We start from the raw sequence: 27,550 nt of genomic DNA, 5'->3' as shown, positions 1-27,550 counted from the left end.
GGTGAAGAGAAAAACTGTAGCGTGTTCAACACGTGGCTGTCTCAGCTGACCTGTTAAATCTTACAGACAATACAAATAACGATGATTTTCTTGCACTCGAAAGGATTGAAGGATTTTCAAGTGAGCTCACTCTCACAATAGTGGGGCGTCCAGGACAGGAGGGATACGCGGCCTGGACCCCGAACAGCACAATGCGCAAAAGCAAAATGGGGAGCATGAAATGAGGGCTCAAAAACCTCCACACCGCTTAGCTTTGAGTGCTTCGTCATAACAAAGCTGACCACCACTGCTCACCAGGATTGAGACAATACATTCAGCAGTGACAGCCAGTGCTATTGTGTAGGCCTGTGTTAAAATGAAATTTAAAAAAAAAGCAATCATGAAAAAACGGAACACAACTGTGAGCGAAGGCACAACCTTACAGTAGGATTGCAGGACCTCTGTTTTATTTTTGAGCGCCATCAGAGTGGATCAGTTAAAATAAATTCCTGATCAACATCCTACAGTGCCTGTAAAGTCTCTCAGCACATCCACAGTCTGAAGCAAGTTTTAGCTCCCCTCCCTAAAAGCTCACTGTCTTCTGACTAGCAAGCTTACTGAGACCGTCTCATCCTCGTGTCATGTGGAAGCTTCAGAAGCAAAATAGAAAACACTGTTTCTCTTTCTTGGTTGCAAATTGCAATCTCTCAAATTCATCTTTGCCCGTTCAGATCTGATCTGGAATACAACCAGCATGAATACCAACAGCAAGAAAGATTACAACGGGATCTCTTTTTAGAGAAGAATATGTATTTTACTCTTTTACTGGAAAGTGAGCAAATATACATGGAGTGCCCACTTGTTCACAAACCTTACAGTACATAAAACACAAAATTGTACTAGAGCCATCCTTGGTTTTTTGAACTGTCTTCCAGTCACTACAGAAGCAATGAAAAAAAAAGAAGAAGCAAATACAATCTCTCTCCTTTTATGACCAAACAATTTTTGTAATTTCAAAACTTACTAAAGAAAAAGGGAAAAAAAAGATCAACATTACTGCTTCTCTTTAACTGCAAATTTTAAAGCAAACAAGTGCAAAATTTAATTAAAACTAATAATTGAATGCCCGATTAATGACAGGCAATTCACCTCTAATATTTATACTACATGAATTTATTCTATCTACCTAACTACATGCTCATAGTACATATGTTTGAGGTAAATAGGTAAAAAAAAGTACATGAAAATCCAACATTTTAATATCACATTGTATGAGATGGAACTTCTACTTTTAAGAATAAAAGAAAATGCAAAATTTCCAAAACAAGAATTACAGATGACAAACATAAACATACATAAAGCAGTTCAAAAAGAGTTACAAAGATATGATCTTCATGAGTTATAAAGAAAGGGATCATGTGGAAATTCAGTCGATGTCTTTGTTTAGGAAATTGTATTCGTGCTTATTCGACAATTAACTGGAGGTATTGGTGTGCAGGCAAAGTTAAATATGAAAAACATAATGATATGACGTGGTGCATAAATTATATTAGAAATATGTTTGTTACTATTACTGCAGATTATATCAGTAAGGAAACTGCTTAAATATTGACTGACAACTTATGGCAAAGGGGTGGGATTAAATAAGTGTGTACTTCTTCCCTCTTCTTTTCGATATGTGAATCAGAACAGGTGAAGCAATATTGAAATGTATTAGCTTTATTTTGTATAGGATTTCTTTTCCTCTTTTATTTGCTAAATGAACTTTGAATATTGTTTACATTATTGAAATAAATTAACAAACAGCAACAACTTTAAAATCATAAAGAAGGATCTTTAAATTAAAAATGGTTGAGCTCTCTTTGTCTGTTAACTCAGTCATAAGCGATACTTATTTTAGTGTCCTTGACTAAGGCTCTGGAGCTTGTCTTTGACAGCTCATTTTTTAATAAAATAAAGCAAAACAAAAATGTATAATATATAATATAACAAGAACATACAATCACACACACAACCTTCGCTTCATTAATTCAGTTTCCTAATACTAAAACCAAGCTGTAATACTTTACTTTCTAATTCAGTGCAAAAAGGGTCATAGCAAATTACAGGAGAGCAATTTAAAGCGATATTTGCTGTTACTGTGAATGCTGGCACGACACCATATGAGCCATCTGCAAAAATGCCCCGTTTCACAGTGCATTTAACATTTCCAACTTTCATGTCCGTGTCCCTTTAAGAGAAGGCTGAGTCTGCAGCTGTGAAAACTCTGCATTGTTGCTTCTCTTACTTCTACTTTCAAACTTCATTTTCAGCCCTTGCAAAGATTTTCGGAGCCACTCTCTGGACACTGGCAGGTACTTTCACCAGGAGCCAAACTTCCCAGCATGCCTTGTAGCAGGGCAGGCTTTGTTCCTAAAGTTAACTGTGAAGCTGCACTGCTTAACATGTGATACGACCCTGTTTCATTCTTACTCAAGCGGGTTTACATAAGATGCATACTATACTGCCAGAAAAATGAAGTTTTCATTCTTTAACTGCACCAATATTGAAAACTCGTGCAGAAACCCTTTACAGCTCTCGAAGCATGCGTGGCTATAATTTAAAAGCCAGGCTGCTGAGAAAAAAAAATCATCAAACTTCAAAACAGCGCTTAATAATAGCCATATAATGTTTTATATCAAACATTTCCTTTCATCATCTCTCCAGAAACTTGAATTAAACTACTGGAATTAAAGACACATCTTTAATCACACTGGCCTCAGTGTACTTTCTGTAACAGATGCATCATCAAAGATGCTTAATAGCTTAAAATGGGACCCATTTTCTATGATGCACAGCTAAATAACATTTATTCCTAATACCATGGAAACAGTTCCAATCTTTGCTCCAAAGTGGATATTACAGCTACGCTGGATAACATGTGAGGGACAGTGCAGGCTGCCTGCAGCATCTGGTGGACACCTGTAAGACTGCAAGTCACTAGATTAAAAAAACCCCAGAAGCCTCTTTGATTTTGCTAAGTCACTAAAATTCCTGGGCGAATGTACGCTGACCTTCAGTGGTAGTTCTGCGGACATGTGGGGTTTTCTACCTATCACTAAATCAAAGGCAACATACACAACGATGAACAGTCAGTGAAACACAAATCTGGTCAGCCAGACTAACCAGAATTCATGCTAGTTTTTAGATTAACATTTTATTTTATTTTATTGATGTTCAAGTCATTGTGTTCACCTTGTGTATATTAAAAAAAAATACAACTGTTCCTGAGCTTCTGCTTCTTTCATCACCATCTCCGGATAAGCTCTGATGTGTAAACTGTTTTAAAAAGTATGTCAACATACGTGGAAGGTTTTTCTTAATGGCTCTAAAAGACAAAAAAAACAACAACATTATAATGTGTGTTTAACTCAAGCACTTATGAGCTATATCTAGTGAGCGTTGTGAACTCAATCACTGCGAGTAAAGCTGATCACAAAGGGGCAATCACTGACACCAAAACAATTAGGTTGCATGGGTCTAATCCCTTGCACAGCACTTAGGACACTTTTAAAAGCCACTAGGGCACACTGCAGAGTTCCCTTAACTTTTAGGGTTCAGTCTGGTCCATTTTTAAAGTCACTGGGGCACAGGCCTGATTGTTAAGACCAGGGAAAGTAATCCCTGGAGTCAGGCCACTAAACCTGCTCTGTCCTTGTAACCATAGCAGCAGACAGGTAGTGTCTGGGTCACAGGCAAACATGGCCAGGCTTCAACCCCGGCTGATGCAACACGTTTACACATTCATTTATTTGGTTCTAAGACATTTAAAAAGTCACCTTTAATAAAAATGTACATGTCTGCTGTATGAAGTGGGTTTTGCTATCAAAGTATGACAAACTTTCAATCAGTAAAACTCATATCATTATTAGATTACATAACAAATTATATACTGTAAGTTCATAACTCTAAGTAGTTCCTCTGTGAAGAAAATATTTTAAGACTTTGCAGTGGACTTCAAGAACATTAGAAAACAGATGCTTCTATTCAACAAAATTATAAATCAGCAAATTGAAAATAACTTTCACATTGATAATTGGTGAATATAACTGTCATTAATGCAAAATTACAACTCTACATCTTTCACAAGATGATCTTTGTCACTACACCAAGTCTAATTATCTCTGTTTATTAATACAGTTCAATTCACTATTCCATTATGTTCATGTACAGCCTCATAAAAGTCATAAAATACCAAAAATATATATTTACAAAATTATCATATGAAAAAGATCAAATAAAGCAAATATAAGAAAACACATAATGTCACATGAGGATGAGACAAACTGTCCAGTTGAATTTTGCCTCTTCATAAAAAAAATGCCCAAATGATGGTCTTGCCCTTTTGAAAGGAACACATGATCTCCTGTGGCCTTTTCAGCTTTCCCTCTCTCTTTTCAGTTGCTATGAGACACTCGAGATGAAGCCAAGGCTTCCACAATTCATTACTGGAGGAATAAAAGCCAAAGCACTGGACAAAGCAGGGCAGACCAACTCAAACTAGCTCCCACTTAACACACACATCACACCTCTGAGTGCTCTGCTGACGTACAAATGGCCAATTCAAGACTTCTGTCTCTCTTTTTTTTAGTTTTATTTAAAAACAGGGATATGGATGAAGGAAAATGGCACAGGTACAATGTGAAAAGTTATCAGGTCAAACATTTCTTACATTAGAAACCAAATAAGACATTTTTCACATCAAGATTTGGGGGTTTTTTTTGTTTTAAAAAAGGTTTTCAGGCAATAATTTTTATACGTCCTGAATAGTGTAACACACCGCTTTTTATTGAGTTTGCGCCAAAGGTTGAACAGGCTACAATGCAGCATCACCTGTCTCTGGCTTCCCACCAGCTCTGACTCGCCAAATCATGAAACATCTCTTTTCTCTTCAACCAATCAGATCTGAATCTCTAGCTGTTCTCATGCAAAGAAAGGAAAAGGAAAGCCAATGAGAAATGTCCCTCCTCCTTCCCCTCATACACCACACACACACACACGTACACACACACACACACACACACACACACACATACATAACAATCACCATCTGAGAAATGCCAACAGACGGGCAATCAGTCATTGTAATTAGGCTTGCTGCCATTCCCGGGCCTTCATAATTCAGGCTAGAGCTGGAGGACATAGGTAGTGAGATCCTAGCTGCCATAGCCTACCGCTGGTTCACCCAAGCCTCGAATCAGGCCACTCCCCTCTTCCATCTCTGCTCCCTACATTGGGGGGGAGGGGGGGGGGGGGGCAGCACAATTATAAGGGGTAGCTGGATTACTGCAAAATTACTCCGCTCACCCCAGTCCCACTCCCACTCCTTTTTCACTGCACTGCAGTTTTTTTTTTCTTTTTGCCAAACTGAATTAGAGCAGATACATTTGGCTAAGAAAATGTCTTTTAAAAGAGAAAAAGTACTAATCTAAACACATAAAAACACTATAAAACACAACTTTGTGACATTTAGCCCATACAACTTTGAAGACGCAAAGGTGTAAGGGGGACACTGGATTTACAGTACGGACACAGCAGACTGTTTTTCCTTGGAATTCAAAGCTAAACAGGAAACTATGGCAGTAATTTGCAGAGATTTATTTTATTTGCTTACAGGCTGTGGTTTACTCAGAAACTGGCTTTGCCTGTTCTATAGGACATGAAGTTTTTTTGGCAGTGAAGTGAAGAACTGCAAGTTCAGCCAAAATAGACAATAAAGCAGAATGGAGAAACATGCCAAATTGCTCGGGCAATTCAGTCCAGAGGCTCATTTTCCCTAAATGATTCATACTGGAAAGAAAAGCATTTCCCTGTCCTTAGATGAACTTAGTGTGCTTGCCGTTGGCTTTACAAGGAAGAGATGGGGGAGGGAGGCGGATGTGTTCACACTCGGTCCCACAAACACACGTGTGTGCACACACACATATGACTGCACAGCCATGACTACAGATTCTTTGCTCACTGGGGAATTAGGTAATACACATGTAAGTCTCAAACGCAGACGCATATAAATATGCTACTTTAAAAACATATTTTTTACATAACCAAATCGAGTCCATCCTCATTTCTTTATATTTCGACTTTCTCACAATTTTAGAAACTGTCTTGTACAATAATTCTCCAGGCTTTCTGCAGGTCTTTCAAAGTTTTTCTTTGGACATTGACTGCTATTTCACTCACTTTCAGTCCAGTCTTTGCACCAGAGCATTTTCAGACAAATGTTTCATTTTTTGTCTGTTTGCTGAGCCACTGAATACTGACTTATGATTAATTCAAGGGCTGCACGATTTTGCATAAAATGAGAATCACGATTTTTTGGCTTAGAATTGAGATCACGATTCTCTCACGATTTTCTTTTCCAGTATAAATATTTATTGCACTTATTAACTGCACATCAACTTCGTAACAGTTGAGACTGAACATAAAAACAATAAATAAACATAAAAACAACAAATGTCTCACATTTTGTCGTTGCCACAAAATATCGTACTGCTTGAAATTCCGTCTCCACCGTTGCTCGACACTGCGTGTATAGAGCAGGTGGTGCAACAATAGAAAAATAGTTGCGGGACGGCACTGTGTAGCGTTTGTCTAGGGTGTTGATCATTTTCCTAAATCCCTCGTTTGCACAGTGTTGATGGGAGCCATATCTTTGGTCAGGTGATAAGTGATAGCCTCCGTAATTTCTTTGTGCCTGCGGGAGTTCGACGTGTATAGGGAAGCGCTGTATAAGGTTCCCGTTATTGATGTTTGGGTGGTTGACAGGGACGGATTTTCTCCTGTCACTTTCTCGTCATCCCTGACGTGCTCTCCGTTGTTTTTTCCCTGCTAATTTTAGCATCACACGGCACAGCTTCTGTATCACGTGGTATAAGGCTCCGCCCTTGTCATTTGTTGAGCAGGAAGAGTGAGCGCTTGTTTTCATGCAGATTACGTCCCGGATCAAAATGCGGTACAATCGTCGTCGTCTTTTTTTTTTTTTTTTTTTTTTTTTTTTAATCGTTGTCATTTGGAAATGAGATCGCACATAAGTATGAATCGAGATCGCGATTTTCTAACGATTAATCGTGCAGCCCTAAATTCAAGCATAAAAACGCACCCAACTAAAAGGATGAACCCGTATTGCATGAACACATAACAGACGCCAAAGACCCAGTTTTAAATTGCATCTTTAGATATTTTGTTATTGGCAACCTGTCAAAAGAAATAATATGTTTAATTTTAAAAATTAAACAGTGATTTAAACAATATTTAATTTGTTTGGTGTAATGTATTAGTTACGTCTGCAAACGGGCAGAAAATAGCATGTCTACATCAACAAGGTGAATCCCAAAGAGCTATTAGCTGAACATCTCAGCATGGTGTGCAGCGTGTCCTTAAAAACAGTGAGGAAAGTGGAGGACAAAAGAACAAGTGGCAGGTCTAAAAAACTATGTAGAGCAGGTGAACAGTATGTGAAAGTCATGTAATAAAATAGAACAAAAAATCTGACAGCTGATCCCTCCACAAAAGGTAAACAGAGAGAAAAGGCAAACATAACTAAACCACAGACATGCATTTACAACAATGAATCCAAATCTGAAATTTTCAATACAAATTGTGCCTATATAGGTATGAAGGTCAGGAGAGAGGTACAACAATGAGTACCTATGGCAATCTGTAAAAAATGGTGGAGGCTGTATCATGGTTTGGGGCTGAATTTCAAACATCCTGTCCAAAAGTGATTAAATTATGTTGGTAAATTACTTAATTTTTCCCTATGACAATGTTGGCATTGCAGTACACACATACCTGAACAAAAAACCCCCACACCAATCAGTCATGGACTGGACTCCACAGAGCCAGGATCTCGACAATATTGACGTAGTGTGGGATCATCTTGACAGAGAATGGAACAAAAAGGCAGCCAACATCCAAAGAAGAGCTTTGGGTGTCCTTCAAGAAGCCTGCAGAACTATTCTCCTAGACTACTTAAAGAAATTCCAAGAAAGCTTCCTAAGAGAATTCAGACTATGTTAAAGAATAAATATGGTTATACGTTCAAACAGTGTTTTCTGCTTCCATCTATGTTTGCATGTTTCAATAAACTGCTGTACAGAACACAAAGAAATGAGGAAATGACTTCTGCATATTGTTGTATTTTATTCAGCTTGAACCATGACTGCACGACAAACAGCACTTTTTAGACTGTACTTCAGTGTTCAGTGCAGTAGCAGTAGAGTTTAGAAATGAGAGAAAACTAAAGGCAAGTTTTGTATCAGTCAGCAGTGTCCTGAGGCTGGTTTATTGGCCTGTCTGGCTCAGCTGGCTGACAGTGTTCACCTGTTCCTTCTTTCCACTGCAGGATGGCAGCTAATAGTCTGCTGCAGCACAACAGGGATTAGAACCTAAAACTCTTTTGTTAATATTTGCTTACTAGGCGTGACACTTTTCTGTGCTAATTAGCTACTTTTCAATAAAGAGAGTCAAAAAGACATGATGGGAGCATGCTGATAACTTGTTGTATATGCATCAAAATTAGACCATGCAGTAAGGAAACATCTAAGCATTGGGTTACATGAAAAATCCATTATGCTGCTCATAAGGATACTTATGAATCTGTTTTGTACATCATTAGTGTTATGCAGCAGATATTAAAAAAACAAACAATAATCAATAATGAACAGAACAGAATAGAAATATCTAATTGTTATGATTTAAAGTTATCACACTGTTTTTTACTTTGAGACTAAATCATGTCTGCAATGACATTTTTTGTGACCTTGGCTTTCCAAATCAGGCTTAAAATTGATACTCAGAATGTAGAGTGCAGCAGCATTAAGGGACAAACATAAACATCTCGCCTGTGACATATTTGGACAGCGGTATGAAGGTTGAAAACGAGAATAAGCCGGCTGTGTTATTGCTGACTCGTGCAAAATTTGGGCAAATATGTAACAAAGTGGCTGTTAATAAGACAAATTCACTCAGGATCAGTCGAATGGCAGATTTAAAATAGTAACAAATCTATGAGCGACACAGTGGCAGAAAAATGGCGATGAGGTCTCTACACAAGGGTGTGACACAAAGCAGGAATTTATTTCAGCCCCGAGTCTTTCGAATTGTTGCTCCAGATGTTGCCATTCTGCAAATGTAAATAAAGGAAGAAAGCAGCACTTGCCATTTAAGATATAAACTATGTTAGTTTTCGTTAGTTTTCAGCTGTTTCTGTAAAAATCCAGCAGTCAGGCATTAGTGGCAAGTCCTTATTCAGACATTAGATTAATTCCACTGCTGGTGAATCACACAACTTTTGTTTTTTTTTTTAGCTTCATACAAAGGTCACAAGTAACATCTAGCTAAACCTGATGTGAAACAAACCAAGATGAAGATAAAGCTACAATGACGAAGCCAAGACTCGTGTTTTTTTTAAACCTCGTGAGTCCTTGTGAACATACGTGACATACTTAGATTTCGAGTGACTGCGTTATGAACATAATTTCCTTAGGGATTATTACAGTATTCTGATATGCATGAATTTATTTACTGATTTATGACCAAGTAGTCTCCTTAAACTCCCGCAAATGATGTTTTATCCTGTATAAATCTCTGTCTCTTTTATATGAAATGCATTTTAGAATATTGTCCCTTGCCAGTACTGTATCCCTCTCCATATTGTCCAAAAATCACAAAACTATAACCCTACATATGGAGAATTATTATTATTATTAATATCATCATTGTTACACAGAAACCAGACAACTGTTGTGCTGCATGAACTTCACTTATCATCATCATCAGAGTTCAAGTAAAGCTTGTGTGTGTGTGTGTGTGTGTGTGTGTGTGTGTGTGTGTGTGTGTGTGTGTGTGTGTGTGGTTTTTTCTCCCTTCCCCATGGCAGTGAACCTGAAACCACATGACACCTAGCAACAATGGGCGCCTGTGTACAAATAGAGGAAATAATTTTTTTTTAAAGAACCACAACAGAAGTAAACTTTATACCACAGCAGCGTTCAAAGCCTAGTTTTAAATATGTGTCAAACTTGAAAACAGTTTAATGAATAAATAAATAAATAAATCCCACGTAACCCACAGCAAAAATAAAACACGCCACTAAATATAACACAAACCAGTTATCAGCGCTACACAGGAGTGCTGACACCATAAAAGCCACCTTAATCATGGCGCTAATATACAAGCCACGCTATAAATATTACAATATCACTTTTTTCGCCCTCCGTTTTAGCTCCTGTTGATATAAAAGGTGAAATCATTTCTGGGTCTATTTCCAATCGTGCTGCAGAACAAAGAAAAGTTTCGACTCACCACAACAACGCACCATGTGCTGCGACTGTCCACAGCGCAACAGGCGAGAGGAGGGGAACCGAGAAACAGCCTTTCTTTTAAGGTGTTTAGTCCAGCCTGCTGCAGCTGCTTGGTACTGCTTTTGCTTCTGAGGGAAACTTAAGAAATATCTATGTCACCGCTGCGCTTCGTTAAATACAGATAGCCCGGGGGGGGGGGGGAGAGAGAGAGAGAGAAAGAAGTGATGATCCGCCGGGTTATAATCTACGTAGTGGTCTGACGGCTTTGGTGAGGACAGGATTATACACATCCCAAAGAAAGCTTTTCATCTGTTTCATCCGCTGCTGCTGTCCCTAATATCCCCACAAGTCTGCATGCATGGCGATCCTGAATCAGTTTACTGTGCTGCTCAGCAAGTTATTACAGCTGGTTGTTTTATGGGAAGTCAAAAATATTTTTTTGCTTTTTTATTATTTTGTTGTTGTTTTTTAATTGCTCTGTTGATATTTTAGGTGATGTATATGTAGCTGCAGTGCATTTCCTGCTGGAGCACTTGCATGCCTTGTTGCATGCAGTGAGCGACCTGCAATACCTGTAAAGTTTGTGTAAGCAGAAGTAGTATAGTTTTGGACTCTTATATTCAGACTGAGCAACTTTAGCTTATTTCTCTCTCTATATGTGCTCATTTTCACTGGGATTCACTACTATTTTACTTATTTAGATTCCAGTTAGAGCATTTTTACTCTTGCTTCTGTGCCCTTTGGCAGTTTGCTCCGAGATTTTGGGTGGAAGTTGTTTTTTCTGGGGGGTGGGAGGGGGGGGGGTCATGTTTTGCATTTTAGAGATTTCAGCACCAGGTTATCGTTTGTCATTAGTGGAGCACTTAGCATGCTTCTTGTAGCTTGCACTTGAGCAGTCAGTAACTCACTCTGCAGCCGTTTGAATGCTGATTTGAGCTATCACTCAGAATAGCTCGCTTTCACAGAATCTTAAGTTGCACCTGTTGCATGAATAGCTCTGAAATGCCAGACTTGACAGACGGTAAACACAGGCTGCTCTGCACTTTTCCATCCGGGGCGCTCATAAATGACTTTTGCCCAGCAACATGTTTTGTGCCCAAGCCAGGCCGCTTAGGTCTCTCGATAGCAAACAAACACCACCTTTCACACTGAGGTGACTTTAATGATCACCTTGATCCTGGCACGGTGCGCTGGCACAAGCAAGGCAACCCTGTTGACCCCATACTGCATAGAGACAAGGGTAATGAGATTAGCTTTGCATGAGTGTGGCTTTTGTTTGTGACGTGTCCTCTCCAGATTGTGCATGCACGGCTTTTCAAGCTCTGCAGTTCATGTGACAATATAACTGCAGTTAAGGGAGTAAGGATTACTGGGTGAGGTGATCGGGTTCACAGAGCTGTGCGCTCAGGGCAAGAGTTAGTTACTGTGAGTGCATGTGGGGAAGGAAATGATGTGAAATGTCCAGGATTTCTCACCGTTTCCAGAGAGAAAGTGGTGCAAATGGTTCACCTTTGTGTTAATCCCTAGTTATGTTTCAGTGTGTGTATTTTTCCTTTGCTGCACCCAAAAATGTTAAGAATGGTCTTATATCTGTCTTAACTTTTTAAATTTGGAAAAACCTGTTTTCCGTGTGACCTCATATCTGCTTTGTTTCAAACTAACAAAAAAATATGTGGTTAAAATCACACTTTTGTCTTTAGTTGTCACCAAGACAACATCGATTACATCAAGTAGTTACAATATTAATTACATAAGGTAGCTGAACCATTTGCTGGTCTTCAGAGCACTTGCTGACAAAGAAGATATGTTCAGACCACTTACACAGAGTCTGCACAGACTGTCTCTGGTTTTGCCTTCAACAGTTGCTCGTCAGGCTGTTCCAGAAACAAATGCAATGACAAAGACACAACTGTGATTCTGCTTGTCAAATCAAATGAAGTTAAACTGTTTAAGAGAGACTTCTGTTCTACCACGTGACAAATCGCACGTTATAGCCGCCGGATCAGGAGAGCACTACCATATTTTGAATTCAGCTTTGTTTTGTCAGTGCACATCATTGCCCTTTTTTATCCTCTGCTGCTTGATCGAGAGTCCCAGCAACAACTGGCTTACATATACAAAACAAAACAAATACAGATATTTTGTTTGGGGGTTAACCGTGTTAACCGTCATCCAGGGGCATGTGAATTCCCGCTATGGGGTTCTGCTGAGATGCTTGACCTTGGAGGCTCTGGAGGCTCTGAGTTCACTAAGAAATGCTTATTTGTACACAGAGTGTGTTGCTCAAGTTGAACAAGGCTGCTTTGCACAAAGAGACAACTCTCACTGGTGTCTGGACTCCATTTCTGCTTTATATATTTATAAATTTGTAGCAGAGCTGTTAATTTGGTTAGGATTGTGAAAATGGGACTAATGTTTTTATATAAAATATGCTTAAACTGGAATTGCCTCTGAATGGCTTAAAGGTAGCTTCAGTCATTTTTTTCAGTGCTCAGACCACCAACCTTACAAACAAGACATCCGCTAAAATGCTGCATGAAATCTAAAAGATTGTAAAGCAAAACTGGCGTCAGATTTCACATTTCTTGGCTGTCATTAACTTTCACCCATTCTCCCTCGTGCTAGTCTGTTAACTTTTAGAGGTACCTCTGAAGGAAAACATGTTCATTAAATTCCCAGCAGGATTCCGTACACGGGCTTCACCCTGTCATTGACAGATTCATGAATGACTCAATATGTGTCTGGATTTGTAACCTGCGAGGGCTTAACAAAAAAGTCTGGGAACAATGGCAACTGAGGCAAAGCTGGAGAGCCTTCAGTCTAAACAAAATCTCATTGTTCGTGTTTTCCACAGTCAGGGGGTTAGGCATTCCCTTACCCACCCCCCACACCATAGGACTCCCAGAACCTTAGTCCGCTGTTCCATCCCAGTCTCAGTACTACACCAGCTTGTAGTGGGGTTAGTAATTAAACAGGCTGCCTCTCAGTTTCTGCAGCTCCACAGGGGGAGTCCCTGCATGAAATGCACTCCTCATTCTGAGTCCAGACAGCAGCTGATGAGGGATTATCTGCTGGCAGAGGCATGGCATACTCCCCACCATAATCTTCAATTAGTTCAGTTCACGGTCATATGTTGGGTGGACCTGACACTACCTTTCCCACGGCTTTTTCATAAACAGCAGCAGCGTATTAAAAAAGGTACATGTTTTACATATCACATGTCATCTTTTTAACGTACAGTTTTCAGACCTGGTATATTACATGATATGTGTTTTAAAAAAAAAAAAAAGTATTTATATATCCTATGATAATTACGTGCAGTATATTGAATCACAGAATGATCACCTCAGATGGCAGATGGATAACAGGTACTTTTCTCTTACTTTTTATTTCTTCAATTTCTTTTATTTATTTCACCAAATCTGCAACTCAAGGCTCTACTTCCAGTTAGTAATCACGTGTATTCATGCTAATAGTACCTTAACCTTAATAAGACTGAAATATCGACTACTTTGATTGTGGAGCTATTGGACTATTTAGGCAAAAATCAAAATCTGACAAATTTCATTGATCTCTTGAGAATTCTAAAAATAAACAGCTTACTTTTAAACATGCTGTTGAACAACCTCTTATAACTAAATTCAAAGTTAGAACTCATTTTATGCCTTTGCCAGGCAGTCAGAGATGACCTTGACTTTTATATAAATAACTCAACCAACTGACGATTTGATTTCATTTGATATTTGTTGGATTCTTTTGAGGTATGTATTTTTGGGCGGGTATGGTTAACTTATGAATTCTAGCTCTGAAAAACGTGTGTTTCAAACTTGGAAAAGGTATAATCAATCAACGCCATCCTCTATGGATAATGAGGTGAACATTGAAAGTATATTCTTTCAACGAGAAAAGGTTCAGTTGGAATCCAGCATATTTAGGTGTGAATCTATCCAGGACTACCAAAGTGAAAGTGAGTATAGTCCCAACAACAACATGGTATCACAGTGTGATATTTGGCTGCATAAGTGCAAAAGGTGTTGGGGTGTTTATAGAAGGCACCATGGATGTTTTTGGATATATCAAAGTGCTGGTGGAAAAGATGACTCCCAGTCTCTCGAAGCTTGGCAGAATATAAATATTCCAGTGCCATACCGATCCAAAGCAGACTCCCAAAAGCTTTTGTAAAGAAGAAAAAAGTGAAAACTGTGACCTGGCTAAGCATACTGTGTGTCTTTAATAGACCTTGGGAGTATTTTAAAGCAACAGAGCCCCTAGAAAACAGCAGCTGAAAAACAATAACGTCCAAAAGGACTGAGTCTTGTCTATTAAATGTCATGTAATGGGAAAATATCTATTTTAATCTGATACATAATGTAATTATAAGATTTTTTTTTTACTTACCTAAAATTAACAGTGCAGCGTGTATCTTTTTTTAATACTAGCTTGCATCTTGTTTCTTGTGTGTCTAGCATGAGAGTAACGGCACTGAAAGAGCACTATTCTAAAGGCATTTCACATCAATACCACTGTTTGGGTCTAGCATCATCAGAAAGTGCTACAGCATGAAAATCATCCAAAACCCACCTGCATGATGAACTTCAGTTTGTTGTAGGGACCAAGCTTCCAGTCTGGAGATAAGCCAGTGGCTGGGGAAAGGAAGGTAACAGGCATGGTTTGCCAAAAGCAGAAGTACAAGATGGCTAAGCCAAAAGGTGCTAGGCTAAAAACAAACCCTATCTGATCAGCTCTCCCATTCATCCTACTTTCCAATATCTGCTCCCAAACAATAAATTGGACTACATCTGACTTTAGCAGACTACCCTGTGGGAGTTTACAGAATGCTGGTCCTTTGTTTTCGCAGCTCAGTTCTGGATGGAACTCCATTCGCTTACAGGGGCCCGCCTCTTTCATGCTGATAGAAATGGAGCTATGTAAGGCAAGAGTCGTGCTGGTGGCACAAATGTCCTTGGAGGTTTTCTTGGAGTTTTGCTGTGATGGATTCTGCTGAGTAGCAGATCAACTTTATGACCCTTTCCCGTGCACGTGTTTTTTTGGAAAATGTAGCTTTTTCTACTTGGTCTTTTGTCCATACATAATTACATCCATACATTTTAGATAATCAAAATTGGAGCTTTTTAAAAAAAAAAATACCTTCTTTTTTTCTTGCAACATCAATGTGCTACATTATCTGCATGAGACAGTTTTGTCCAGTAGCAGAGACAAAATGCTACTACTGTTTATATTTCTATCAGCAACTTTTCCAGCTTACACATATACTCATAGTTACTGTACCGACATTTAAAAGATGGAGGTGTTAGAGTGAGCTCCAGATGTTGGTACTACATTCAACTTAGAGACAGTTTCCCAGCTCAGGCCCTGCTGCTGCAGTTTGTCCAAATGCTCATTCCTTCCCTTATACACCATCTATGTTTGCCTAATAATCCCCCCCCCCCCCCCCCCCAAGCTTCTGACTATTAACATACGACACTACTTGTTTTTTTCAGATGTTGACATCACATTATTTGACATCACATTATGCTGTGATTGCAGCCATTCCCCAACTCTCTGTGAATGGTACTCATGGCCATTGATCAGTGGTCTTTGATCAGTGGGTTTTGGTCAGTGGTTGTTGATCAATGGTCATGAGAATTTGCATAATAAAGATTAAGGAACTGACCTCCCAGCCCATTGGTCCTTCAATGGGCTGGTTTCAGTCATTATGCAAATGCAAAAGAAGTCACTTGGATGATTGACGTAACGTTTCTCCCACAAAAATGCTACGTCCAGATGAACAGAATCAACTTTTGGAGACATCACATTATTGTTTTTTGTTTTCGTGAGGATGGAGATTTTTTTCAAAACAGTGCTGATGGACAGGATTTTTTTTAAAATTAAAAAGTGGAAAATGCAGATTTTAAGAAGTGTTGAAACACTTACAATTTTAACACTATACAGTACTGTCTAGAAGTCTTGAGTAAGTTTTCCTTTCGTTATATTTTCCTTCCAAGGAGACAGGCCTTCTTGTAATTTTCAGAGTTCTAGATGGAACTTGAAAAATTACAGTACTTCTCATTGGTTTCCAAAGATCTTTCAAAGTTCATATTTGGACACTGGTTGCTTTTTCACCCATTTTCAGTCAAGTCCTTCTACCTGACCATTTTCTGCCCTATGAATCATTTAAGTATATAAAGGTCTCTAACTCAAGGGATGAACTAGATAAAAAATTTTAATTCTGTCATTAGGCACTTTGTTACTAGTAGCCTGTTGCAAAAATACATAATTTGCTCCCATTTCGTTAGTTAAAGCTATGAAAACACCAAACTTAACACAACTTCACATGCATAAAACAGTATTTCTGCACCTAAGTTGATCCATCTACTGTCTCATCAGAAATGGTCTCAATGGAAGAGTTGCTGTCAAAAGCCATTCTTAAGGAAGGGAAATAGAGAAAAAGGCAGAGGTATGTCAAATTACACAAGAACCGGACTGAAAATCAGTGGCAACAGGAGTGATGAATCCAAATTTGAAATTTGTTGGTTGAAGTCCTTGTCCTTGTATGAAGAAGGTCAAAGGAGAGGTAAAACGGTGAGTGGAGGCTCTGTCGTGGTTTGAGGCTGCTGGTTTCAGCCAGTCATGTTGGGAATCTTGCCAAAGCTGATGGAATTATGATCGTAGAAATGTATTGTCAGATTTGAACCCATCACGCAACAATATGAAGTAGCTGATTTGCAACAGCTTCATTTTTCAGAGTGACAAGGGTCCTAAACTCACCATCAATACCTGGATAGAAAAATACTATCAGTCATGGATTGCCCTCCCCAGAGCCCAGACCTCAACATTATTGAAGCAGTGTTATTTATTATTGAAGCAAGCCTTTTGTTCTGTTGACAGACAACAGAACAAAAGGCAGCCAACATCCAAAGTAGAGCTTTGGATGTCATTCAAGAAGCCTGAAGAACTCTTCTGTGTTGAAGAATAAATGTGGTCATAACAAATATTAACTGTCAAGCTTTTTAGCCTTTCAAGCTAACAAGCTTGTTAGAATTATACAAAGATTGTATTTGCCTTGTATAAGGCAAATACGTATGATGGTAAACATTTTTAAAAAGGACTTAACCTATTTCTTTTTTTCCCAGTAAAATTGTAAAGACATGAGGGGCGACTCAAGACTTTTCAACAATGCTTTAGTTCAGATTGGTATTACTATTTTCTTACTGGTATGTTGTTCTAGTGAATAATAATTTATATAGGCACTATGGTGGCTCAGTGGTTAGCACTGTTGTCTCACAGCAAGATGTTCCTGGGTTCAAACTTGAGTAGGTCCCTTCTGTATGTAGACTGCATGTTCTCTCTATGTTTGCACCAATGAAAAGCATAAGAGCTACAAAAGAGCTTCACTCCCTGGTTAAATAAAGGTTAGAATAATATGACTATACCTAGAAATTTAAGTTAATCCACTAATGTCGTCATGTGAAATCCAGAAATGCCCATCTAATCACGAAAAATTGACATAATAAAGAAACCTGTTTATAACTAACTAACTAAACTAACAAAGAGAGATAGCATGTGGAAAACACAGCAACCCTACCAGTCTGAATGCATATAGCTCAAGTTACAAGTTATTTTGCAATAATTACCTGACAGTTTGTAAGATAAAGCCTTATAGCATGCATGGTTTACAGTCATCAGCAGTCTGCTCTAATTGTTGACAGTAGCTCTCAAATGACATAAGTGGAAACCTGTTAATTACTTTGACTTAAATACCAGTTAGAAAGTTCACATAATGAAATCCGTGTGCAAATGCAGAGCAAAAACATCAATAGTTTAAATACAAACCTCACCTATTAATAGCATACAGCACGGATCTGAGCTACTGTCTTTGTATTTACTAGGAAAAAACTGTAATTGTGTTTCTGATGTAAATGTCAAATTATAGGCTTAACTTAAATTCCTGCTTAAAGTATTATCCCTTATTAGCCTTAGTCGATATATGATAAACCCTTAATATTCTGTAGAAACCATCCAGGAGACAAACCATTTTAATCATGTATGTTTCATCAAGCACATCTAGTTTTTGGAGGGCGTACATGTTAAAGTGCAACTGAGTCTGAGTTTAATTAAGAGCAGTGTTTGGAAAGTAACACTATATTCTGTTGAGCCACGTCTCTGTGCTTTAACATAACTTAAGCTAATAGCTCCAGTGCTGAAGTTAACTTCCAACAGCCTGCCAAGAAGCTGTCAAATTAGAAATGGGGTCTTTCAGTACATAAAAAATAAGATCTGGATCCACAAGTCCATGTTGTCTCCGTGAATGTTATTTAATCCAATCATGAAACCTCTACCTTGTCACTTATTCCTCTCTCTTGTTCATCAGCTTGAGCTTGAGAAGATTAATTTGACTGTCATGCACAACCAAATACCAGACACATTTCCTATAGCAATGCAGGTAAGAGGGCATTAAACTAAACTTGTTTTAAATATTTGTTTTACAAAAGGGAACACAAATTTAGTCAAGACTTATTAAAAGTACCTCACAACTGATAGACATTTATGGTCCTGGTGCAAACCAGTTAGTTTCGTTTAATCTGGAGAAGTTCATGTTACATCCTAAAGGAAGCAAAGTCCAGTGTGAGTCATGTGTATGTGGGGAAAGGTCATCTCAGGTAAAGTGATCACATGGGCTTTCATGGTCTTGCACTTCACCCTGTTATTGTTGACAAAAGCTGCACCATATGCTGTTTCCTGCAAGAAGTCAACCTGACACAGACACAGCACCAGAAATGTCGTGACACAAACAGACAATGGGATTCCCAGTTCATCTGTGACCTGCTTTTAAGGACAAGACTGAAAGGATGAGCACCTATGCTACCAAGTGCGTTTGTGGGTGTGTGTATGTCGGTCCTGTTTGTTGCGCAGTGATAGGCTTAGATGGGCTGGCAGACGTGCCTTAACAAGATGTGGGGCAGGCCTTGATAACACACTCAGTTGAGCTTTCTATTTTCGGTCATGAGACTCCATGAACTCACTCACCCCAGCCAGTGCAAATGAAAAACAGTTGGTTTGACATTGAAATATCAAAATGTAGCAGGAAATTTTGTTTTCTTTGTTATATTCATGCTATCATGTGCAGCAGGAATAACATTTAGGCTCAAACACGTGTACGTGTGTTTAGCATCCATTCTTACGTTGCATGTTTGTAGCATGCTATATTCTATTGTATGACATTTGTGTGGACACACACACTCAGAAGATATTTTTGCATGTGGCATACAGTTCATTTATTGTTGAGTGTTTGTCAGGGCATTACCGCATCTAATCCCTTTCAGTGCACTGGGAGGGTCTCTATTTGGGGTTTTTATCCCTCTTTGCTGTTGCAGATTGTCTGTTGGGCCATCCCCACAACCCTGCTGCAGCTCTGTTATTCATCACGGCATATGTTATTCATCACGTTATAATGAACTGTCAGAAGGAGCCTTGACAAATGCTGCCTTTCTGTTTATGAAATGATCATGTTGGCCTCACACTTCAAAACACTAGTATCATCCAGTGGTTACTGCACCTCACTTGTAAAATCTGTTTTGTGGGCATGAATCACCATAACTCAAAGGTAGGAAGGTAGGAGGATGTTATATTTAAAAAGTCAATGAAATACAAAATCCTTCATTGCATACCAATGGTCTAAAAAAAAACAGGAAAGACTCAGTCAGGCTTGTGGATTTATCACTGGACAACATGCTTTCCTTTACCAACGCTGCGCACTGCACAATACAATACTGTATATCTCTTGCACTCTTACTCCCCTCGCCTCCCGGGCCATAAAAAGACCCCCCCCCCCCCCAAACAAACACACACACACACACACACACACACACACACACACACACACACACACACACACACACACACACACACACACACAGATTCCTTCCAGAGATGACAAACACACATTGTCCTTGTGCTGAAACAATCACTTCCTTTGTGATGGAATGCTCGCAGGTCAGGCAAGGTCAAGGATCTTTTAGGACTGTAAAGCACTAAAAAAAATGCACATATGTGTGGAAAGGAAAATGGGACTCATTCACAAGAAGGCTATTTATAGGAGTGTTTTCAGTGTATGTTACTGTAAACACCTTATCACCAGAGGAGATTGAGCTTCCTTTTTGTGGACCTCCATTTTATTTTTGTATTTAAATGCCCAAAGTCTTGTTCATACAGAGCGCCATCTCTGGCGCAGAGCTCAGCTCGAGATTTCAGTTGCTGCATGGAGATGGTTTTGTTCCTCCCTACCTCTGTCTTTATTCCCCTTCACCCCTCCTCTGCACTGGCTGAATCAGCACACTGGGCCTCCTGGTGTCACTTTGCAACTTTGCACTTTGTCCATGTATCAGTGGCAGAAACTTGTCTCCCCCAGTGACAGAGCTAGAAGGGGTACGGTGAACCGGAAATGACTTTGGAATGGGAATGGTGGCACAAGTGAAAGAATGATCAACAAGAAAAACCTTTGCTTAACTGAGAATTGAAGAGAAAAAGTCACAATGAATCAAAAGTAGCCCATGGAGCCTTTACGTAACATTTTGGCTCTTGTTCTCAATTTAATCTTTAAAAAGCATCTGCATTCACTTTCAGCTGCATAAAGTGCAGCATTTGACATGGTGAAAAGTATGGCCAAAGGGTACATTTTAACCCTGCGCAGTGACTAAACAGCAAAGGAAGGAGATCAGCTTAAATTGGCACACATGTGAATATTACTCACTGAACTTTTATCTGACCCGTATGATTAGAAAAGAACTTGAGCAGTGGAGTTTACACATGCATAGTCGAGCAGTTTATAGCTCCGGGGTCTGCTCTGTTAAGAGGTGCAAATGGGTCTAGACGCAGCAAGATTGATTGTATATGGATAGAAAATTTGGTGCACACTCAGAAAGTATAATTTACTGGGTCAGTGGACCTTGATTTTTATCTTCTTGAAATCTTTGAAGCATTTGGACAAAACATAATCTAATTAGTATCAGTATATTTTCCTGTCACTTGCATCAGGATATCTGCTGACACATACAGAAAAAGCATAGGGAGAAAGTTTTTTGATTAAAAAAAGAGTGGGAAATATGACAGTTATGTACTAATTTGCCTACTACGTTAAAGGGTGGTTACAATTTTTCACAAGCTTGGGTTTATCCTTTGTAGTTTTGGGATTTTTATTTATTTATTACCGATTCAATATCATTATAATTATGCACGAAACAGAATAAGTGAAATGGATTGATAAACTGTGATGAATATCTACAGTGGGAAGACAAGCCGGAAGTGTTTTTGTTGTTGTCATTATAAAGAGTGATTTAAAAATATCTTACCTATTGAATGAACCATGAAAGTTGATATTATTGTTTTGAAAGGGAAACAAGCTGCTATGGTGTAGTTCCTGGAGGAGTCGTAGGTGTCCATTACTTTGTTGACTTTGGTGGTAGTTAACGCAGGCCTTGGTGATTGAAAGAGCCCCAGGAGAGCCCCTTGTGAGCCCAAGTGTGTGCATGAGTTCAAGAGATATTAGATAAAACTGGGCTCAAATCATTGTAAAGTTGCCCTTACTTATATCCCTGTGGCTTGAACATTGGACAACCCAGTGAACATAAGGGTTGCTTACCTGTGCTTGTGGGCTGGGAAGTGTGTCCTGATTGTTGTGCCCAGTCTTCTGCGAGTTCCTCAGGCAGAAGACTGCAGGTCCTGCTGGCCTGTCTTCTTGCATCCCACCCAGAAACTCAAAGTAAATGGTCCAAAAACTGGACCATATCCTGCACCTCCATTGCTGAGGCACTTGGACAACTAAAGTGGTTAGTCTTGTCGTGGTGACAATCCCCAGACCAAATAGTACACATCAAACATCCGTCAAGTTTCCTTGTCTTATGGGATTCTGGACAAAGGTACCAACAGCTAAAGCAGGGCACAGTTCTGGAATCAAAATTTGGGAGTGGGATAAGTTATGTCAAACTACAAAACGGTCATCCTCAAAGCTTTTCTGGGAAACTGGCAGGGAACTCAGGAAAAGAAAGAAGGTTCCTGCTCACACTCTATGTTCTAGTGATGGAGTCCTGCTGACCTGAAATGAGGCTATAATCAAGTGTTGGAAGGAATACTTTGAGGATTTCTTCAATCCTACTGACACACCTTACATAAAGGAAGCAGCAACTGGGTAGAAGGGAAACGACTTGCCTATCATTGTGGATGAGTTCCCCAAAGTAGTTAAAAACTATTTGTTGGCTAGGTTCCTTGGGCAGATAAAGTGCGCCCCAAGTTCCTCAAGGCTTTGGTGTGGCTATAAAGGTTGACAGGTCTTTGCAACAATGTGTAGAAGCTGGGAACAATATCCCTGGATTGGCAAGCTTGGGTGGCGCTCATTCTTGTCAAGAAAGGTTACAGAAAAGGGTATGTACGATATCACAAGGATAACGCTCTTTACCCTCCCTGGGAAGGGCTATGCCAGGGTATGATTGAGTCTGGGATTAAGAAGTAAAAAAAGCCCTGGTCTTAAAGATATTCAAGGATATGAGAGTTTGCCCAACAAGTTGACATATGTTTTGTGAAATTGGAGAAAACATTTGACCCCATCTTGGGGTCCCATAAGGAGTTCTTCATGAGACTGGCCTATAAGGCCTGTAGTGAGAGCTTGGTTCACATTGATATCACCAAGTAAGATTTACTCCTGGTGGGTGTTGGTCAGGGCTGCCCTTTGGCACAACTATGTTCAGAATTTTTATGGGTAGAATTTCTAGGGACAGCCAAAGGGTAGAGGGTGTTGGGTTCAGTGGTCTAATCTTTTATCAGCTTTTTACTAATGATGAGGTTCCCAAGTCGGTTTGTGCCTATAATCTATGTTACTTTTAAAATGATTAATGGTAAAAAGTATACACCATTTTCAATGCACCATTGAGTATGCAAAGCAGGAGTATCTGGTATCTGGAGTAGAGCCAACGTAAGCAGAAGTGCCTTGAGGCGACTGTTGTTGTTATTTGGTGCTATATAAATAAAAGTGAATTGAAATGAACTGAAGTGAATTGAACCCCAGAAGCATGCCATTCGTTGTAAAATTGTTGCTTAATTGATTTAAGATTTAGAACTTTGCTTTGAGACTTTCAGAAAAACTTTAGGTCTGATCTTGGCTACTCAACCAATACTTTTTGATTTTAGTTTCTTCATGAGATTGTGAAGAATAAGTGTAGATAAAAATTTAATTTAATATAGAATCTTTTCTATTAAGACACATACACAGAGGACAGTTTGTCTATAATGGTTGAGGAGCTCTTAAGCAAGCAAGCAAGTTCCTAAGTAGTATTGTGGTTACAGAAAGGCTGTAGTTAAAATGCATGGTGCTGATAAGAACCATGCTGCTCTGCAATATTTAAAATCTTTACTTCATGCACTCATGGACATGAGTGACATTTCCTCACAGGGGAATAACCAGGTCACTGAGTGCACTTGCGGTTGTTATTTAGTTAGTGAAAGTTGTGTATAGCACTATATATGTATATTCCAGACTTTTTATGTCAGTTCACACACTATGAGAGGAGACAGGTTCAGCTCTTAATTACAGTCAAGCTCTACCAGAGGTTTATCTATTAAACAGAGTATTAACATATGTTTGATCTTTAAGTGGTTTGTGCTCCATGCTAAAACAGAACCCGGTGCTAAAATGCACTTTGATTCAGAGCAATGGCCACAATGTTTATCTCTGATCAAGCTCCTTTTGAGTTTTAATAGGGGTACAGTTACTGTACATTGATATGTCTGGTGGGATTTGGAGTGTGGTGTGTCCGAGCCAGACATTGTTTCAATCACACGGCGAGGCTGGAATTGGAGGAGATGTGTTCCTCTGAATCTAGAATGTGGTATGCAATCAAGATTCAAGCCCCCACCGCCAACCCCTTACAGTTACTTACACACACATATACAATCAAGTTGGCAATCCACTCCACAGTGGTGTCGGCCATAGTCAGGAAGTGCTAATGAAGTTATTAATGATATTCATGTGTGCAATAGCGTGCAAGCAGGGACTGGGTCTCCATTAGCCAGCTGGTCAATCTGTCTCAACTTTAGTTCATGGTGATTAATAAAGTGGGAAGAAAAGAGTAAAAGAGGCCTTTTCTCTGAGCCTTGTCAAGTAAAAAGCAGACAAAAAATGTGATCAAGACAAGAGAGAATTCAAAAAGTCATATCGGCACAGGAGCATTTCTGCCATTGGATCACAGACTAATAGCAAATGTCCCGATATAAACTTTAGTTGCATAGATGGCTTTTTGCACAGCTGACACTTTTCAATACTCCTTTTTATTTACAGATTTAATTTAACTTTACCGATTACTTTGAACAAAAACACAATTGCAGACCAGTGACGAACAGATATACAAATATAGCATTTACATGTTGTCACAAAGCTTCATTAGCAGCGCTACAGTGGTCTGTTATCATAGTCATAGTTTAAGAGATGGCAGGAGTTAAGATGGAGAAAGGGCAAGAAGTGAGTGGGCTGGATCCAGTTGCTCTGCTATGGGGACTGCTTAAGAATCTCCTTCCCACTTGTAGCTCTAAGCTTGTGCAACATCTCCCTCTGCTGGGCGTCCACTAAACCTTAGCGCTGAGACAAGCTCTCTTTAACTTTACTCCTAAAAGATTTAATGCATATAAAAAGTAAAGCTCTGTGATCAGCTCTCTTTCTATGGAATCTGTGTCATCTCTTTTCTGTTTTGTCTAACAGCTTGTGTTCATAGTTCTGATTTAAAAATCACTTCAGCACCATCACTGCTGCGCTTTTCCTCAATGGAAAAAAACTCTTTAATTTCCTGTTTTCTCTCTGTGTCCATGTACTTTATAGTTAACTGGAAATTAACAAAAGTAGAAAGTAGACTGACTTTCAAATAACAGCTTATCTGGCAGGAGTTTGTGTTGCATACTTTGTCTCCACCTACTGGAAAGGCTCAGTTGCCACTTTGCTTTGCGTGTCTTTTTAATGGGGGCTTATAATGTTCACAAAATCATTAAACCATAGATATTCGACCACAAGTAGAAAGCAGAGAATCAAATTTGCATTGCCTAAAGCTTTACAGATAATCTCGGTAACATCTGAAGATAGAGAACTATTTTGCAGTGTTCTTAAGGGTCATGTGTTACTCAACATGACTGTTAGAGAGAGAGTCTTGCAGATAACACCCCACAGATCAATATTTTAACAAAAGTTTTTTTTTTCTACGTCATATGTATGTAGATTATAATGTCCTGGACGGATTCTTGACATATTGCTCTAATTTATTATACCACACACAGATGGGCATGGATTCCCAAACACATCATCATTCGAATGGGTTCCTGATGACAGCGGTCAAATCTGAATTTTATACAGGAGTGCCAGGATCCAACCACCCATTAACCACCAATATATCCCTAAATATATTTAATCGCTTGGTTATGAATGATTTATCTGTCCGACAGCATGAGGCGCCAGCACTGTGTACGCTTGGGAGCCATTATTCTGTTCGAGCTAAATGTAGATAAAAGACAGACAAAGTTATTGCTCTCGTGCACCATTGATATAATAGGAGAAATTGCATTGTTCACATGTGCTATCTGCCACTTTCTCTGAGCTTTATGTGCATCTGTGTCTCTGCCAGCAGGCATTTTCTACAAATTCTGGTAGATTCCAGTAAGCAGTGTCAGACAGCTTTCCTAGGCTTAACGGGAAATCTGTCTTTGGGGTGCAAGATTATAACCTCTGCAAACCGCTGGTCAATGGAAAAGTTCTAATCCACTCATACACCAACCACTCCGGGGTGTAATATTGGCTCAGGGAGATACGGAGGTGGCCGATTTGACCAAAAACAAATAAATTCTGTGAAGGATAAAATAAATGCTCTGAATACTCAGCATATGGGGAATGGAAGAACATTTTTTGGTCTCTGTTTTCTTAGAGTCACTTTTGATTATGTCGCAATTGAATTCGGAGGCCGGAAAATGCGACGCGGTAGATGTGGCTCTAATAATAATAGTGATCTCCAGTCTACTCCCTTTAATCCCTTTTGTTCAATAACTAATTCCAAATTACAGTGTGATCTGAAGATTTTTCGAGTCATGCCTATATCGTCCACATCACCACAACACTATATTACCACTCCACAGTTACAGTGCAACAGCCTCTAAAAGAATCCCCATAATGACTTTTGCTCTTGGATGTCCTAAACGTTCTAAGATGGTCTAAACAAAGGAGACCTTCTGTTAATTCTGAAGGAAAGCATGCAGTAAAAAAAAAAAGTGTTGTACCGCAACAAAATAAAACCAAATGGAAAGCCTTTCATGTCTCTGCAGCTATAGTTTATAAAAGGGTTTATGCTAAGACTGAAAATATCATTGTCATGCTGGTAGAGGCTGAGGTAATGGCTCTAGCCTCAGTGTGGAGTATGGTTTCTCTTCTCTAACTGTTGTAATCTTCACCCAAAAAGCCTCACACCAGATGAAAGGAGGACCTGAACGAGGTTAGAAGAAAGATGGAACTTCTCAGAGCAACCACAGACTCAGTCCGAAGGAGCTGTGAAGTGTCTCCCCCCCCCCACAATGTTGTCAAGCAGCCCAAGATCCTCTCTGTTTTCAGTTCCAGTGGAGATGAGAATGCTGACAGGGAGCTATGGCTTTAGCAATGCTGCCTGTCACTCTTCTGTCTCTGCGGAAATGTCTTCTTCCTCTGAGTGCTGAGGGGAAACTTGAGGGCAGACACACAGACCGACAGACAGACAAACCGCAGACAGACCAGTTCTCGAGTTGAAATAGCAGTCACTTTTTCACAGGAAGTCATTCCTCACTGCGATGCTTCGCTGCTCAGACACAACAAAGTGGTCTTTTGCAGACACAAACATGCAGGAAGAAAAACGTAGGGTTAACGGGAGGCCAGTGTGAGAGTTGAAATGGAGTGTGTGTTGACAGCATATGCAAATTGTGTGGAATCGTGTGTCCTCGAGGCAACTTGGAAAGCGATCAAGTGGAAGCAAACAGAAAAAGACGTATATATTCATTCATATTTTTTTTCTTTAGGAAAAACAACATCTACGCTGGGTCTGCTTACCCTTGAAATGCATGACAACTAAGCAAGACACCAATATTCCAGTGTGTCTGTACCAGTGTCACCAGGGCAGTCGTTCACTGTTGTTGACAATGATTTCTCTCTCTCGGCGTCTCTGTCTCTAGAATTCTTCTCC

General features: G+C 39.4%; 1 protein-coding gene across 5 annotated transcripts in view; it reads right to left on the bottom strand.

Moving 5' to 3' along the window:
- pparab (peroxisome proliferator-activated receptor alpha b) overlaps window positions 1–10,642 on the bottom strand; it is an 85,777-nt gene extending 75,135 nt beyond the window's left edge. For all 5 annotated transcript variants that reach the window (XM_080303798.1, XM_080303799.1, XM_080303801.1 and 2 more), the window contains exon 1: window positions 10,324–10,642. The gene's annotated coding sequence lies outside the window, so the exon portion shown is untranslated. The remainder of the gene's footprint in view (window positions 1–10,323) is intronic.
- Between the last annotated feature and the right edge of the window lie 16,908 nt (window positions 10,643–27,550).

This window comes from Astatotilapia calliptera, chromosome 7, assembly GCF_964374335.1.
Source record: "Astatotilapia calliptera chromosome 7, fAstCal68.1, whole genome shotgun sequence".
Taxonomy (NCBI): domain Eukaryota; kingdom Metazoa; phylum Chordata; class Actinopteri; order Cichliformes; family Cichlidae; genus Astatotilapia; species Astatotilapia calliptera.
This window is presented reverse-complemented; position numbering and strand designations above follow the sequence as displayed.